This window comes from Oreochromis niloticus, linkage group LG4 (assembly GCF_001858045.2).
Source record: "Oreochromis niloticus isolate F11D_XX linkage group LG4, O_niloticus_UMD_NMBU, whole genome shotgun sequence".
Lineage (NCBI taxonomy): Eukaryota > Metazoa > Chordata > Actinopteri > Cichliformes > Cichlidae > Oreochromis > Oreochromis niloticus.
Window position 1 is genome coordinate 19453125 of NC_031969.2, and position 13339 is coordinate 19466463.

Genomic DNA, 13339 nt, shown 5'->3' on the forward strand with positions numbered 1-13339 from the left:
TGTTTGAGACCAGACTTTTTGTTTCAACGAGCAATTCCTTTTGAATGTCCCGCTTGTGTCCAGGCCTCAGTGGTTCTGAAACAGCAAAGTTGTGACACTAGACAGTAATGAAAAATGCTATCATTGGGTTACATTTTGAGATGCAGCTTCCTGAATATGGACTGGGTTTGATCAGTATATATGCACTTAAAATAAATATTAACATCATTAAGAAGGAACAGAAGCGTTTTATAATCACACTGAAGATGACAGTCATGGCATTTTAGGATTTACCCAGTTGGCGATATTCATTCATCTGGGTTGCTCTGAATTTCATCATAATGTTTCTTCACCACCTCAAACTTTGCTGAAACATCTAAAAAATACAAAGCAATGATAGGAACAAAGCATGATCATAAAGAGAAAGAGAAAAGAAAGGAAGCATAATTAAACAACTGGAACTACTGTAATCACAGGAAACTATTCTGTTAACCTGGGAGTAAGCACTCCTCAGCCTTGAATGTTCAGTGGATTCCATCACGGTGTTCTCCGGCGACTTCAGGATGTGTACCTAATTTAAAACTGTAATCATTTATCATAGATCAAAATATTGCTTTTGAGTCAAAGATGACTTCTACAAAGACCTTTTGCTCATACAACAACAATAAACCATGGTTCACTCCTAAACTCCAACATCTTCATAAGGCCAAGGAGGACGCCTACAGAAGTGGTGACAGGGCCCTGTACAAGCAGGCCAGGAACACACTGACCAAGGAGATCAAAGCAGCTAAAAGGATCTACTCCCAGAAGCTGGAAGAACGGCTCTCAGCCAACGACCCTGCGTCAGTGTGGAGGGGCCTGCAGGAAATCACCAACTACAGACGCCCCCCACCCACTGTTGAAGCAAACAAAGACCTGGCCAACAAGCTAAATACATTCTACTGCAGGTTTGAGACGGACAGACTCCCACGCCTCACCCTCCCCTCCCCAGAGACACTGCTTCAGACACTGACCCCCAACACACCTTCCACCTCTCCCACCTTCACCCTCACCCTCCCAAATCCAGTCTCAATGACCACCCCCACCCTCCCCAATCCAGACCCAACGACCACCACCACCCTCCCCATTTCAGACTCAACGACCACCATCACCCTCACCAATCCAGACTCAGCGACCTCAATCACACCTCTCACCCCCCCTTCCTCCTCCCTGAAACTCAGAATACACACCGAGGATGTGAGCCGACTATTTCAGAAACAGAAGCCCAGGAAAGCCCCCGGACCAGACGGTGTCTCACCCTCCTGCCTCAAGACCTGTGCTGAACAGCTGGCTCCCATCTTTACGCGCATCTTCAACAGATCCCTGGAGCTGTGTGAAGTTCCATCCTGCTTCAAACGCTCCACCATCATCCCTGTTCCCAAGAAACCCACCATCACAGGACTGAATGACTACAGACCTGTCGCCTTGATGTCTGTGGTCATGAAATCCTTTGAACGACTGGTGTTAGACCATCTGAAAGACATTACAGGCCACCAGCTGGACCCTCTGCAGTTTGCCTACCGGGCAAACAGGTCTGTGGATGATGCAGTGAACATGGGGCTGCATTACATCCTGCAACACCTCGACCACCCGGGAACTTATGCCAGGATCCTGTTTGTAGACTTTAGTTCGGCTTTTAACACCATCGTGCCTGAACTTCTCTCTTCCAAACTCTCCCAGCTCAGCGTGTCTCCACCTACCTGTCAGTGGATCACCAGCTTCCTGACAGACAGAAAGCAACAAGTGAGGCTGGGGGAGATCACCTCTGAAACTCGGTCCCTCAGTATTGGTGCCCCTCAAGGATGTGTCCTCTCACCAATACTGTTCTCCCTCTACACTAATGACTGCACCTCCAAGAACTCGGCTGTTAAACTCCTAAAGTTTGCAGATGACACCACCGTCATTGGCCTCATTCAGGATGGTGATGAGTCTACATACCGGCAGGAAGTTGAGCGGCTGGTACTCTGGTGCAGTCAGCACAATCTGGAGCTGAACACTCTTAAAACCGTAGAGATGACAGTGGACTTCAGGAGACATCCCTCAACACTGCTCCCCCTCATCATGTCAGACAGCCCTGTATCCACTGTGAAGATCTTCAAGTTCCTGGGTACCACCATCTCCCAGGACCTGAAGTGGGAGACCAACATCAACTCCATCCTCAAAAAGACCCAGCAGAGGATGTACTTCCTGAGACAACTGGGGAAGTACAGTCTTCCACAGGAGCTGCTAATCCAGTTCTACACTGCGGTCATTGAGTCTGTCCTGTGCTCCTCCATCACAGTCTGGTATGGTGCAGCCATTAAACAGGACAGGAGCAGACTGCAGCGGACTGTACAGGCAGCAGAAAGGATCATCGGCGCCCCCCTGCCCTCCATCCAGGATCTGTACCTCTCAAGAACCAGGAAACGGGCAGGGAAAATCATCACAGACCCCTCACACCCTGGACACAGACTTTTTGATCTGCTGCCCTCTGGCAGACGGTACAGAAGCCTGCAGACCAGGACCACCCGACACAGGAACAGTTTCTTTCCCCTCACCATCTCCCTTCTAAACAGTTGAACTGTCACACTGCTCCCACTGCCAGACTGCAACTACACCTTATGTACATTCTGAAGAATTCATTCCACCTCACTTCATTTCTGTATTTTATGTATATAAGTTTAGATTAGTTATTTATAGTTGGTTTATACACCTTTGTATGTATGTGTATGCATGTGTAATGTATATATAGACATGTGTGTGTGTGTGTGTGTGTGTGTGTGTGTGTGTGTGTGTGTGTGTGTGATTTACATTGCTGTGCTTGAGAGCCACCATCTACCAGAACCAAATTCCTTGTATTTGTCTGCACATATACTTGGCCAATAAACACGATTCTGATTCTGATTCTGATTCTGATTCAGATGTGTATTTAGAAGCTTCTCATACTGAATACTGAAATATTAATAGTAACGTACAGTTTCATATAAACCTATTCCACTAAAACAGAGAAAAACAGGTTTAAGTGAAATTGTGGCTAAAATTCACATGTGTAACAAAATAATGATAATATTTCTTTATAAAACATGACAAACCATCAAATCATGCAACTTTGCACATGGAATTCAATAGTCTCCCTCATGTTGTCCAGCAAGCCTTCTCCACTTAATACTGCAGCATCTACAATAACACATAAAGCTCCAATAAGATTTCTCTTGGTGAATAATGATACATTTGTGTTAATCATTTAATTTAATTTATTTAATTTGTTTATTTGTTCTTTTCGGTGACTATGAATATTCAAAATGACTTTGGAAATATGACCAATTTATGCATTATATTATTTTGTCACATGGACTGTACAGAAGGACAGAAAAATGGTGCAACACCTCAGATGCAACTTCTATGTCAAGGCAGGTTCACCCCAGTTGCTTTAGGGGGATGGACTTCCGCCCACTATTCAGATGTATTTGCAGGTTAGTACTTGGTAAAAAAAAAAAAAAACCCACTACCACTATGCGTGTGTGTGTGTGTGTGTGTGTGTGTGTGTGTGTGTGTGTGTATGTATGTATGTATGTATACATCTCACTTACACCCTGAGCTGTTTCCTGTTGTTCTCGTTATAAGGCCCATGATCATGAGTTTCACATCCTGAGCACATCCTGTACCAACTTTACCATATGCAGTTACAAGCAGAAAACTTATTTTAATAGCCTATGATTTGCACATTTATTAACTTCTGGATTATTATGATACTTGCTGAAATACTGCTACATAATCTATCTATCTATCTATCTATCTATCTATCTATCTATCTATCTGAATATATAGAATGAAAGCTGAATATATAGAATGATCTTCTGAATATATGGAATGAAACTTGACGTCAAGGAGGCGCTTGCGCCCTCTAGTGTTTTCCTTGTTTGTAGCTGCGAGGAATGACACTCCACACGGAATCTTGTGGCTCAAATTCTAAGTAATGAGGAGCTAATTAACACCCTTTTTCATCGTTGAAGACCAAATGCAGTGAACCTCTCCGGTCAGATAATCCCTGGTTATCCAGCTAACGTTATGGAGAAGGTGCCTTCCACATCACAGCAGTCCCCCACAACTGGTCCCATCTACAATCTTAAACCTTTCACTAGAAAGGGCCCAAGGCAGAAGAGGTAAGAACAGAACTAAATGCACTGAAATTACTAGTGGACGGTTTGTAATTGCCCGTAGGTTTCAACTGCTCGACGACGCTAAGTAAACAAAAATATCACAAAAAACCAAAACAAACAAACAAAAAACTTTGCGATACACTGACAGCGTGTGGATGTGGAGACTAAACTGTGCACAACAGTTAATTTGTTTAATTGTAGAAACAAGCAATTTCTGTAATATTCCACGCCCCATAAGCTTAATCTGCAAACATTGTGTAAAAGCAAAGCACATCATTCAGTTGTTACAATACATAGTTTTTGTCAGTATATAATTTAACGAAACTTTTTTTAAAGCAACAAAAGGACTCTGTGAATTCAAGAACTTTTTTTATGTGATTGTTAAGTTTCTCCACCCACCCATCCCACTATCTTCCATCATCTATCCATCCGTTCATCCATCCATTCTCTTTCACTTATCCAATTCAGGATTCCAAGAGCCTATCCTAGCTACCATGGGGCTAGAGGGTGTTTATTAATGCAAATTGGACATGTGTACAGCATGGTGTATTTTTTTAATCAAATATACTTCATTGATCAGAGAAGTGTGAGTATATTACATGCAGAAATGTTTACTTTGCCTTTATCCTCTATTAGGTTTCCAGCGCAGCTAAGCAGGTCACATTCTGTGGCTCAGTCTTTCACCAAAGAAGTGATTCTCTTGCCAGACCATCTAACTGCACATGTGCCAAGGCGTAACAAAAAAGCTTGGCTTTTTGAAAATGGAAATATAAAATCTGCACTGGAGTTGCTGTGTCTGTGACTCAGAAAAAGTAATGCAGGCAATAAGGACTGCCTTTCAGCCAGTTGTTGAAGGATGCAGGCAAGCTTTAGATCCTTTTTCATAAAAAGATTTTTTTTGTTACTTAGATTATTATACTATTAAAGGTCAGCTTTGGGTATTTCCAAAAAGGATCTGGGAGCACTGGTCGGATGACTGGATTGATATCTTTTAGAAACCTTTTAATGTACTGTATTGTATTGTAGTCTGTTAGCCTTAACAAAAATTTCATATACACTATGTTTTCTTCCTCCCCTAGGCTACAGATTTGCTGGCATGCCACACCAAACTTGTTGAGCCATCACTCACTTCCAAACAGACTTTGAATGGAGACCTTGTGAAAAAACTGTTTCATCAGAAGTCAATTTATGTCAGACCTGACAAGGTCATTTAATGTGAGGACAATGAATCAGTAAGTAATCCTGAGCATTTCAGCAAATGTATGAATGTTCATAAAATGAGAGTCAAAAAGGCAAAGATGGATTTTAAACTCCCTTAAACATTGTCACTTGTATTATGTTTTAATACATAAACATAATACGAATATTTACTATGCCATTTTGTTGTCAGTATAATGAAATGTATTATCTGTTTTAATTTACAGACATATTCTGATGGAGAAAGTAGCCATACAAGCAGGCAGGATTTCACAGAAACTTTGAATTCTGACAAATGTGGTAAATATTCCTATCTAAAAGTCGCTCCAAATACAGGGAGTGCAGAATTATTAGGCAAATGAGTATTTTGTCCACATCATCCTCTTCATGCATGTTGTCTTACTCCAAGCTGTATAGGCTCGAAAGCCTACTACCAATTAAGCATATTAGGTGATGTGCATCTCTGTAATGAGAAGGGGTGTGGTCTAATGACATCAACACCCTATATCAGGTGTGCATAATTATTAGGCAACTTCCTTTCCTTTGGCAAAATGGGTCAAAAGAAGGACTTGACAGGCTCAGAAAAGTCAAAAATAGTGAGATATCTTGCAGAGGGATGCAGCAGTCTTAAAATTGCAAAGCTTCTGAAGCGTGATCATCGAACAATCAAGCGTTTCATTCAAAATAGTCAACAGGGTCGCAAGAAGCGTGTGGAAAAACCAAGGCGCAAGATAACTGCCCATGAACTGAGAAAAGTCAAGCGTGCAGCTGCCAAGATGCCACTTGCCACCAGTTTGGCCATATTTCAGAGCTGCAACATCACTGGAGTGCCCAAAAGCACAAGGTGTGCAATACTCAGAGACATGGCCAAGGTAAGAAAGGCTGAAAGACGACCACCACTGAACAAGACACACAAGCTGAAACGTCAAGACTGGGCCAAGAAATATCTCAAGACTGATTTTTCTAAGGTTTTATGGACTGATGAAATGAGAGTGAGTCTTGATGGGCCAGATGGATGGGCCCGTGGCTGGATTGGTAAAGGGCAGAGAGCTCCAGTCCGACTCAGACGCCAGCAAGGTGGAGGTGGAGTACTGGTTTGGGCTGGTATCATCAAAGATGAGCTTGTGGGGCCTTTTCGGGTTGAGGATGGAGTCAAGCTCAACTCCCAGTCCTACTGCCAGTTTCTGGAAGACACCTTCTTCAAGCAGTGGTACAGGAAGAAGTCTGCATCCTTCAAGAAAAACATGATTTTCATGCAGGACAATGCTCCATCACACGCGTCCAAGTACTCCACAGCGTGGCTGGCAAGAAAGGGTATAAAAGAAAAACTAATGACATGGCCTCCTTGTTCACCTGATCTGAATCCCATTGAGAACCTGTGGTCCATCATCAAATGTGAGATTTACAAGGAGGGAAAACAGTACACCTCTCTGAACAGTGTCTGGGAGGCTGTGGTTGCTGCTGCACGCAATGTTGATGGTGAACAGATCAAAACACTGACAGAATCCATGGATGGCAGGCTTTTGAGTGTCCTTGCAAAGAAAGGTGGCTATATTGGTCGCTGATTTGTTTTTGTTTTGTTTTTGAATGTCAGAAATGTATATTTGTGAATGTGGAGATGTTATATTGGTTTCACTGGTAAAAATAAATAATTGAAATGGGTATATATTTGTTTTTTGTTAAGTTGCCTAATAATTATGCACAGTAATAGTCACCTGCACACACAGATATCCCCCTAAAATAGCTAAAACTAAAAACAAACTAAAAACTACTTCCAAAAACATTCAGCTTTGATATTAATGAGTTTTTTGGGTTCATCGAGAACATGGTTGTTGTTCAATAATAAAATTATTCCTCAAAAATACAACTTGCCTAATAATTCTGCACTCCCTGTAAACTGGAAATGAAGTTGGTTCAGTGTCTGTTACTTAGTCATCTTAGGCATTGTGTCTTTGGTTAAGTGTCAAGTCTTTGTGAAAATCATATGTAAATTTAGTTTAACGTTTTGAGCAGAAAGAAATGTACCCCTAAATACATGAAAAGTAAAAGCTATATATGTGATTAGATGTTATTCAAAAGTTAAACTCCTGTTCTTTGTATTCTTACAGTTGAAATTTCTAAAGATGTTACCTCAGCCATTCCCATTGTTAACACACAGTCCATGTCTGTTGATGATGAGTTCATCTGGTGCGTTGCTACCCAAGATGTTTGTACTGTTGAATCTTCCATCTCTGCTTACACGCTCACACCAATCCTTCTGTCATTGCTACTGATGAGTATGAGCCTTACTCCAGTGGAACATCTGCCACTGTCAGTGACAACACACCTGGCTTATCAGTGGGTTCTTCTGCCAGTATTACTAGTGACACACGTATCTTCCCTAGTAACACCTCCAGTGTGTCCAATGGACCTACCCAGCCAAGTTTATCCAGCACATCCTACAGTTATGTTTTGTACATGTTTGTATCCTTTAATCTTTTGAGCTGTATTGTGCAAAAGTCATGAGCCACTCCTCCTTTCATTGTTTTTTGCTGGAAAAATAGGAAATAAGCGCAGTGACTTACTGAAGTCTACAAAATGATGTCTACAAACAGACAGCACAGTATATTAGAGTAGAACAAAACTTCCAGAATTTTAATGAGGTTAAAATTAAAAATGTGATATGAGCTACTTTAGTCTTCAACACAGCTTGAACTCTCTTAACCAAGCTTTCTGGATGGCGATGTCTTCTTTTTATTGAATTTCTTTAAGCATGGTTCAGGAATAGTTTGCCAGGCTTTTTGTTCTGTTCTCTGTCAAGATGATCCCACACAACTTTAATATTGCTGAGGCCAATCTATGTATTGTGATAATGTAATTATGTCAACATCATATATATGTAATTTAACTAAATAATTTACAAAACATTCTGGCTTTGCAGTAAATATCTTGGCCTGTTTGAGGAAGAATACCTGTGAGATGACCCCGAGCTCCAAGAAGCCATTTCAAGGTCTTTAGACTCAAGTGCAAGTGAAAGGTCAGTACAACACAAACTTTTACTTGTCATGTTGAAAGGTCAACATATTAACTGTCATTTGATGTTTGTTGCAGAAAAGGAGTCACTTACTGGGTAGTTTTGGATCAGTTTGAATAAGCAAACTACAAACTGCAACCTGTGATTTGAAGATTACCAAGGCTATCAGATTAATTATATTTTACTTGATATATGTTTTGTTTTGTTTTTTTACTTTTTTGAATGGTGGTTGGTTGTCAGTGTTGGATCTTGTTTTTTTTGTCTTGTTCTACTTGTATTTATATAGTGTATTTATATTATATAAAAATTTAAACTCATCTTTTTTTCCATTATCACAACCATTCTTGATTTGTATCTCTTTTTTGTTAAATTACAGTCTTAAGGATGGTACCTCATTAGTCTGTTGGTGGGTTATTGCCATTGAGACAAGTATATTTCTTTACCGGTTGTGTGTGTGTGTGTGTGTGTGTGTGTGTGTGTGTGTGTGTGTGTGTGTATGTATGTATGTATGTATGTATGTATACATCTCACTTACACCCTGAGCTGTTTCCTGTTGTTCTCGTTATAAGGCCCATGATCTTGAGTTTCACATCCTGAGCACATCCTGTACCAACTTTACCATATGCAGTTACAAGCAGAAAACTTCTTTTAATAGCCTATGATTTGCACATTTATTAACTTCTGGATTGCTATGACACTTGCTGAAATACTGCTACATACTATATATATATATATATATATATATATATCTATATATATCTATATCTATATATATATATACATATATATATGGAATGCCGTTTAGGGAGATATTATATATATATTGCAATCAAATTCTGAATATATGGAATGAAACTTGACGTCAAGGAGGCGCTTGCGCCATCTAGTGTTTTCCTTGTTTGTACCTGTGAGGAATGGCACTATGAGCCAGTCCGCACGGAATCTTGTGGCTCAAATTCTAAGTAATGAGGAGCTAATTAACACCCTTTTTCATCGTTGAAGACCAAATGCAGTGAACCTCTCCGGTCAGATAATCCCTGGTTATCCAGCTAACGTTATGGAGAAGGTGCCTTCCACATCACAGCAGTCCCCCACAACGGGTCCCATCTACAATCTTAGACCTTTCACTCGTCATGGTAGACATGGTCATAGGTCCACTTTTTGTTTTTGTGTTTTTTTTAGATTTCCTGTGAAAGTCTGAAATGGTTCATATTTCCATCCCCCCCCCCATCTGTCTGTCTGTCTGTTTTATTCCCTGAATCTTTCTTTGTGTGTAAGTCTGTGTGCAGGCAGCAGCAGGGCAGCTTGAGTGCAGACAGACGTTCCACACTCCCTGCAGAATCATAGACCATCAATCATGCTAACATGTTAATTAGTGGGATTTATTTTATTCAGCAGAAAAAACAGTGAGGATCCTATTACAGAGATTGGCCTAAGGGCAGAATATGTATGTGTGTGTGTGTGTATGTGTGTAAATGTATGAGTTGGGGGGGAGACCCTCTGGGGAAGACCCCCTTCTCTTCTTGTGCAACATCCAATCTCTCTCAGTGGCACAGTGTGAGAAATAACGATATGTAACAAAGATGTAATGAATCACAAAAGTCAATCATTTTGCTTTGTTTTTTTTGTGTGTTTTTTTTGTAAAGTCACTGAGTCGTTGTCAAAATTGCAATCTACTGCAGTGGATTTCCAGTATGTCAGGTTCGATTCACCTAAAAAAAGAGCAAACTTATATTCAAATCGCTGGTTCCTTGTTATCGAGAGAAGTTAGAGTGTTAGCAGCAACTTACATGTGCGAATTGGAGGCCTGCTCAGATGCGACCAGAGATTTACACTCCACTGCTCACTTTCAGAGTGTAAATAGGATTAGCAAATAATACCAGGCGTTCAAGTTACCACACCTGACAGCATATGATAGGTTTCGTTTTGCCTGAATCACAGAGGCATGTATTACAGTCTGGCTGGGATGCATGCACTGACTGTGTTTTTTTCTTGCATTTGTTCTCTGTGCATGCTCACGGGTGATGGGCAACATAGGTATAAGTATGCAGTAAAGGTGATGCTGATATAAGAACCAGCACAATGTCATAGATATGCCCACAAAAGTTTGTATTTTAAATGTCCTTTCTTCTTCTTTCAGTCTTCTGACATATCAAATTTGATGTAAAATAACAATGTTGATACATATTCTGTGTGTGCATGTGTCTCCACATGTATGTTTTCAAACATGCCTGAGTGCAAAGTGTGGCTAATTAAATGGGTTTGCTTGTTGCCATTTTCGTTTCCATGCCTAAGTGTTTTTGTATATGTGCATGTGACCGAGCTTTTTGTATCTCTGTGGGTGATATAAGTTTAGGGCTGTTTCATTGTTTCACCACCTGTGGCCGACATGTCCGCAGATTAGTACCTCCCACCCTGACACTCAGATCAAACATGGCTCAAGTTTCCTGAGCTGTCTTTTGTGTGGAGCGTGTTAAGCGATTTTTAAAGTGGCCCTATCTGGTTTCTCCTCCAGGGCTGAGGGGGCACACTCCCTCTGGCTCGCTCTATCTCTAACTTTCTCTCAGTTTTGTTTTCCCTTTGTCAATTGCAGCTTCTCTCAATGTATCTACCTATCTTTTCTCTGTGTGTGAGGAATTAACACAGTGAAGAGAAAAAGAAGAATTTATTTTAGAAAGTTTTCTAATAAAAAAAAAAGTTTCCTTGAATCTTCAGTGGCTACAATAAGATGCATTTGCAATTTAGCAGTTAGTTCTGTGCATTCCACAGATGGTTCAAATGCTCATATCTCACTTCTCATTAAGTATTTAGCTGGCATCCTATTTGCATAGCTGAGAATAGAGGGGAGAAACGTGTAGATGTGTACGGGGTGGCTAACGAAGTGGCCTGGAGATTGCATGGATGGATTCTTGCCAAGCAACGCCCCACCTGCTTGCACCCGCCACTTACTCCCAGTCCCAACCCCCAATCCCCTAGCTCATTGATGAGTGTGCCCCAGTGTTGGGTAAGTTACTTTAAAAAAATAATTAATTACTAATTACTAATTACTTAGTCAATATTGTATTTAAAATGCTTATGTAATTACTGTGTCAGAAAAGTAACTTAATTACTAAATAAGTAATTTAACTACATACTTCTTAAAATCCCTATAAACCTTGAGTGGGCAAACAATAGAAATTAAACTCTTTAAATAATAAATACATTTTTTAAAAGATGGAGACTCTACAGTACACAGTGGTAGCATCTCTTCCACAACGTACACTGTAAAATCTAATTAGTTCCCAGAACTCAAAAAAATTATGGAAACTCGTTGCCTCAAAAAAATTGAGTAAAGCTTAGCTAAAAATGACTAAGTTAGGACAACTTATTTACTTTGAGTACTCTGTACAAGCTCATTTGTTCCCAGAACTCAAAAAAATTGGATCAAGTTTACGTAAGATGACCAAGTTAGGGCAACTTACTCATTTTGAGTACACTGTACAGCCTTGTTAGTTCCCAGAACTCAAAAAAATTATGGAAACTCGTTGCCTCAAAAAAACTAAGTAAAGCTTACTTAAGATGACTGTTAGGACAACTTATACATTAGTTGTCCTAACAGACATAATACTGCAGACTTGCAGTATTAACAATAACTTGATATTTCTGACTGTACAATACTAATTGTTTACCTACTGACAAACATGTTAAGTTCAACTAAATGAAAAAACAATTTGTGGTACCATGAATATTTTTAAAAATAATTAACAACAATTTTTGTAATGATGTTAAAATCAGCCCAACTTTTATTTTCAAACACAACAAAGTATAACAGCCAACATACTGGACACTGTTCTGCTGAACAACAAACAATTATATTGCCATCACTGTTATAATCTTACAATGAAACAAAGTCTCAGATGTAATTATTCTGAAAATAAGTTTAGGCCTACCACAAGTTTGTTTTGTACTTACATTACTTATATAATCAAAATAAAATATTTGTTGTTCTGTCACAAGTGCAGTCTCTAATTTAAACAACACATTTGTTTTCCATTCCAACACATGAGCTGGAATGTTGTATTATTTTAAGGATGCTTGTTTCCAGTCCAGGCATTACTGCCTGAATGACTGTCATGGATCGAGGTGATCCAAATGTAAGTGCAGAAGAAAGTCTTTAACTTCCCTTAAGTACAGTGGCAGTGGATGTGGGTTGGAGATGCAATGAGCTTGAACCTGCAGGCGACCATCTTCACTGACCACACCATCTGTGACGGAGGACTCATCTCTCCTGTTGTCCTGCAAGCAAACAATCATATTTTTTGGAACATGAACTTAATTGCTTTCTTAAAACATTTTTTTCTGCATTTGGTATAGAACAGACTCCAATTTAGACAATCTCAGGCTCCCTCCCCACCGGAGAGGTGACATTCAATGTCCCAAATTGTCAGTCTGGATAACCCTGACCACCACCCAACACACAATAATGTCATGAAAGCATCATTTTAAAAAAATGGCTATGCAAACATGGCCTCCCCTCTGTCAGTGCGCCCCAGGGTGGCTGTGGCTACAACGTAGCTTGCCATCACCAGTGTGTGAATGTGTGTATGAATGGGTGAATGACTGGATATGTAAAGCGCTTTGGGGTCCTTAGGGACCAGAAAAGCGCTATATAAATACAGGCCATTTACCAATAACTTTCATTCTAATGATGTGCAAAATGATTTTGGGCACAAAACAGATTTTGCTGTTAGAAAACTTGCAGACTTCACTATATACAGTGTAGACCCTCTAAACTAAGTTTGGGGGATGTGATCTTTCAAGAAATGCAGACCAAACTGTTGTTGTTTGTTTACTTACACAGCATGTCTTGTAGAATTAACTGTGGTCACCAGCAACAGCATAGTGCAGTCATATCTCAAGTCTAACAACAGAAGACAGGAAAAGATCAGTAAAGAAACAACTTCCCCAAACCAAAGCACAAATAAAACAACAA

The 13339-nt window shown here is 40.1% G+C and overlaps 1 long non-coding RNA gene across 1 annotated transcript; it reads left to right on the forward strand.

The window, feature by feature from the left end:
- Positions 1–5185: 5185 nt before the first annotated feature.
- Positions 5186–8407, forward strand: LOC112846600 (uncharacterized). The gene is made up of 4 exons (XR_003219611.1): positions 5186–5389; positions 5582–5654; positions 7463–7541; positions 8275–8407. It is a non-coding gene; the product is annotated as an uncharacterized LOC112846600 (long non-coding RNA).
- Positions 8408–13339: the final 4932 nt, after the last annotated feature.